This window comes from Fundulus heteroclitus, chromosome 3 (assembly GCF_011125445.2).
Source record: "Fundulus heteroclitus isolate FHET01 chromosome 3, MU-UCD_Fhet_4.1, whole genome shotgun sequence".
Taxonomy (NCBI): domain Eukaryota; kingdom Metazoa; phylum Chordata; class Actinopteri; order Cyprinodontiformes; family Fundulidae; genus Fundulus; species Fundulus heteroclitus.
In genome coordinates this window covers 23,612,166-23,617,495 of record NC_046363.1, presented here as the reverse complement: position 1 = coordinate 23,617,495, position 5,330 = coordinate 23,612,166, and the positions used below count along the sequence as shown (strand labels likewise).

General features: G+C 42.2%; 1 long non-coding RNA gene across 1 annotated transcript; it reads right to left on the bottom strand.

The window, feature by feature from the left end:
• Window positions 1–3,646: 3,646 nt before the first annotated feature.
• LOC118561412 lies at window positions 3,647–4,952 on the bottom strand. The gene is made up of 3 exons (XR_004930039.1): window positions 4,859–4,952; window positions 3,813–4,059; window positions 3,647–3,739 (listed from the first exon to the last, which is right to left on the bottom strand). It is a non-coding gene; the product is annotated as an uncharacterized LOC118561412 (long non-coding RNA).
• Between the last annotated feature and the right edge of the window lie 378 nt (window positions 4,953–5,330).

Here is a 5,330-nt window from a genome sequence, read left to right as displayed (position 1 = left end):
AAAAATTAGATGGTTGCAAAAATCTATGTACATACAAAAAACCAATGTCAGACACGGCTGGAGCAACACCAAAAAGGTGTTGTTGAGTTTTTTGGCTTCACTTATGTTTCTGACTTGTTTTGAACTGTGGCATTTACCGGTCATGAGGAATCATAAAGAAAAAATAATCTGGTTTTCTAAGTATAGCAGCATATGTTTTAAAAGGTTTGCTACAACATCTCTACAGTTGCTTGGGTTACATCATAATATCTTAGTTCTAGTTACTTTTAGATATTCTAGAAGGGGAGCGCTATTGCGCTAGTGAGATGCAGACTTAAAATCTGGCATCTCCTAAGAGGTGTAAATTCATTTGATGGAATTAACCATTGAGGACCTAGAATTGCATTAGGAAGTTCTGAGAAAACCATGGACCAAGCCTGAAAATCTGAACAAGCACAGCTCATAGGTCCCTTACCCTTCCTCTCTCCTGCGTTACAGCCCTCCCTCCACAGCTCTTCCCCCCACAGTGAAGCCTGCCATGCTGCTCTGATGTTTACCGTATTTTTTTGGACTATAAGAGACTTACAAAAATTGATGGTGCGCCTTATAATCCGGTATGCCTTATATATGATTAAATTTGTGCTTATTGACTGATTTTATGTGGTACAAAGCGCTCAAAAATCAGTTAAAATGTGTATGTACGACTTTGGTGCACTGTGACACTACCTGATCGGACAAATGAGCCGTCTACAAGACTGCCTGACTGTAATGTCGAAATTAGAAGTGTATTCATGTAAGGCAGCCTGCGCCCGGAGTACATGCTAGCAACAATAAACATAGTAAGATAATTCAATATAAAAGTTCCATTTATTTTGGCCTTATGTTAGAAACAGGGCAGTGTTGTCCAACTACTCTGTCCACTCGACAGAGACGGATAGCTCTCCCTCTCTCAGGAGAGAATGGTATTAAGGAGGAAACACGCTGGACGCTTGCCAAAGCTCAGCAAAGCAGCATAAACACATGCTACGTTTAGGTTAGCTTTTCATTTTAATCAGTCAATAAATGTACATTAGAAGCATAACACTACGCGATGGCTAAATTACATTGAAGTTCTAATTTCAGAGGCGTATACGCTCCTGTTTGGCCAGGAATAAACGGGAAAACATCCTGTTCACTTTCGGAAGTATCCCAAAATAAGAGTCGTCAAAAGTTTAGCGGCATGGATGTTGCAGTTGTGACAAGCTAACAAACTAACAAACAAAAATGTGCAATTTCTAATCAGATATGGTCAAGACACGGACTTTTAGGAGATAAAAACAAAAACATTTTACTGGTAATTTAATACCTTACCCATATATTACTGATAATTTGTCTTTAATTACTTACCCATGATGAAAGTTCTTCTCTCGTCAGAATCACGCAGCTGTGGAGCATACTTTACAGCGTGTGGTGTAAATTTGCGCTTTTAAAAACACATCCATAAGCCATGTCGCTTATGTTACGTAGCCAGTGTATTTCCTCCTTAAGGTGGCCAGATTTTATATCTCTAATGAAAACTGGGGACGTCTCTGATTTTGTTAAGTACAGAATCTCTGCCTGGGGGTTGGTTTGTTTTGTCTGAACTGCAACGGCGTAGTGATATTACACACTTGGGAAGAATATGTAATGTGCCACTGCGTCTTATATGTGGACAAAGACACACATAGACACATAAATTCATGGTGTACCTTATAATCCGGTGCGCCTTATAGTCTGAAAAATACAGTACCCTCTTTTTATTTCTGGCTCGGTCTAAGTCTTTCTTTTTAGCTTTCATTATCAGTCTCCTGTTTACCTGTCATTGTATTATGTGCTGATGCCGCTACAGTTTTGCTGTAATTTTATTTTTGTATTGTTTTTCCACTATTTTTCCACAAAGCTGCAGCACACCAGCAATCTTGAGCTTGAACGATTGTCAGCACCATGTGGCGGATGGGTGTGAGCAGCACACACACAACCGTGATTAAGACTGCTAAGACACCCCTGGCTTGTATTGGTTATTTCTGACTGAGAGTGGTGTATTTCTGCAAATGGTAGTAAGACCACTGGAAGGAGCCAGAGAAACTTGATTTTTACAAAAATGGCCTGCTGCAGCTTTAATCGTACACTTCTCAGCTATAATATCAAGCTCCCAGCATCAACTTTTGCAGCACAAACAAATCTCTCAAGCTGTTGCAGGCCACAATGTCAGTCTTTGCCAACCAAACGACCGATGCAAAGATGCTACAGCTACTATGCTCTGAGACATATTACAATCAATGAAGGTAGACATCTGCAAGACAATTGAGACTGTTGCTATGGGAGTTAGAGAGGATATTGTAGGCTGTCAAATTGGAGTTAAGAGCAATGGGAACAATAAAACAGACCATTAGCCATCAAGAGGAAAAGGTAGTTGCTGTTAAAGGGAGAATTGGTGATTTTTCCGGAAGTTTCTCCAAGTCTCTTTTTGAATAACTGCGCATTCGTGAGACCGTCATACCTGCTCTTCCGCTCCTCAGGGAGATTGCATGAACAAATCTCCCAAATCCACTCTAGTCTTATTTCTTTCCACTAACGCCTTCCTCTTCTTCTTGTGACTCTCAGCCATGTTCAAAGATTGCAGTGAGAGTAGGGGAGCTACAATGAATGGCTGACACCGAAGCTAACCAGATACATAAACACTAAAAGTGCACAAGCGCTGGCAGCAAGCAGAAACTAACAAGGAACCTGCAGACACATCGGCGTTACATGAGCGCATCAGAATGATGGGTATTTGGGTTAACCATGAAGCGATACCAGGACTTGAGGGACAGAGGTGTGTGGGCAGAACCAAAACTCTGACCAATCCCTGCCATTTGGTTCAAATGACAGGATTGGTCAGAATTTTTACAGGCCTGCAGCTTTCACAGACATGTCATTTTTTAACCTCCTTTTTCTGAATACATAACATATATTCAGGATGGAAGGACCATTTCACTCAGTAGGAGCTGGAGGGCGTGCCTCAAGCGACTGCAGGCAGCGCACCTGTGAGCAATTGCAATCTGCTGCAGTCAGACTTATAAGGAGCTACTGGATAATCACTCTTTGCCTGATGGTTCCACAAGTTGGTGACTCTCCTCAGACATGGCTGAAATAATCCACCTACCTCATCGTCTAGTTATTGTCTGGTTCTTCATGGCTCCCATGATCGACACCAGCCTCCTTGTACCGGCTTTCCCCTGCTTGCCCACTCTCCATCAAGCTCGCCTGCTCCAATCCCACTCACAACATCTACAACCTCAGGATTTACCCCACAGGATCACAATTTCTCCTCACCCAACTATCTGCACAGTAAGCTCTCTGCCCAAACTCTCATCCATACCTGTCACACTGTTCCTGGGCATCACTAACTCTCCTCCTCTAGAGACAACCTGAGGGACTCCTGAAGTTGATCCTCTGAAAACCTGCCTTAACTTGTTTAATTAATAATTTAAATCTCCTCCTGTGTCCTGCTCATGGTTCTACATGTGGGTCAGGAAATTGTCCTCCAACATGACACAACCGTAACAATAATAGGCTTATTGAAATCCTGTGTCTATAAGGGATTTATTACTGTTATGTTTAGACATTCCATGTTTGACACAGAATCAACAAACACAAAAAACTGTAGGGTAGTTTTAAAGGTTTATTGAGGGAATGGAAAAATGGGCAGATGCAGGGGATGGAACAGGGATTGGCCAATTGGAAAGGCTCCGGTCACAGACTGTGGGAAGGAAGAAGAGAGGTTGAGCATCGACAAGTAGGAAGGCGGATAGTAGTGGAAGAGACTGACTTACAGCATTGGTGATAAGTGGTGGCCTGGAGGTGACTGACAGATAGAGGTCGGTGCTGGTGGAAGTGCGGTTGCAGACAGATGGTTCTCTTATGCCAGAGGGTGGACAGGCCTGTTGGAGATATGGCTGAGAACATGGAGGAGCAGTGGTCGACTGGAGTGCAGAGATGTCTCTTGGGATTCGGGCCAGACAGAAGAGGAGATGATCTTCAGGAGGAGTCTCTGAGAACCAGGTTTCAATGAGGTGGCACCTGAGGAAAGCACACGCAGGATTAGTCGGGGAGAACTTGGAGTCATGGAAGAACAAGGAGGCTAAGATCTGGACAGGTTCTGCTCAGGAAGTCATCTTAAGTGCTCCTCGCTAATTGGTGTGGATGGAAAACACAGTGTGTAAAGATTTCATTGACAGGTTGAGGAAGAACAACATTCAGAGGGTTAGGGTTAACATACATACTGGAAAATAGTAGGAGTTTACACCCATCTGTAAACTCCTTCTAGTTTACAGATGGATGTGGGATGGGCGGGTAGATGTAGGTTCTTTCCTGAAATTTTTAATGTTTTCTCCTAGTGCCCTTTGTTGTTTTTGTCCTTAGCTGAATCCACTATCAATGTATGTACTCTCTAAAACTATGGAGCCTGCATTAACTTTGTCGGCTGGAATGTTAACGGACTAGGTTGGAGCAGCAAGCTCAAAAGGGAATTGGCTTATTTAGACTGTTTACATGTACAGATTGCAAAACTCACCTATCTGTTTGAGATCATACTAAACTAAGCACTAAACTAAGCAAGACGTGAGATTTCTGATAGAAATAGGAGATTTTGTGAGGAAATTTTAACACAGGTCTAATGCAATGTTTGACAGATCATCTCACAGGGAAATAGCAAAGTTGAGATCTCCGAAGGTTTTAAACCGTTTCCTCAAAAACTATGCAGTTGCAGGTGTACTGCGTTCTCTTATGTTAACTGCCAGATCATATATTTTTTTCTCCAATGTTCACCAAACTTTTTCAAATTGACTATCTTTTCCTAGATAAAAAAAAAGAGTATTACCAGCTGTGAAGAACCGCAATTGTTATTTCAGATCAATGCCCACTCCTCCTTAAACTGCAATTTGATGAGGTCCCAATGAGCAATCCATGTTGGATCCATAATACAAATATGCTCTCAGACGAAGGCAGGGTTCATAGCTTTGTCACAAACATTGATCTGTTTTCTTTGGCCTCAGATGTTCCTCATCTCCTTCTGATTACCTTCACCTGTTTCTACCTCACTTTTCCCCACATATTCCTCTGTTTCTAAACTCCTGGTTTTCATTTCTGATAGCTGATTTGTTCAGTTAATTTCAAGCACCCTGTTGCTCTGCCTGGTTTTCATTTTTCTCCGTTGTCTACCACATTCTTCGTGTCTCTGTTTGGCAATTTATCCAGTCCACCCCCCCACCCCCCCTCGTGCTTCTGATCTTGTTGTATGTGAGACATGTTTTAAGTTTGCTTGTATCACATTTTTTGCCACTGCCATGGTC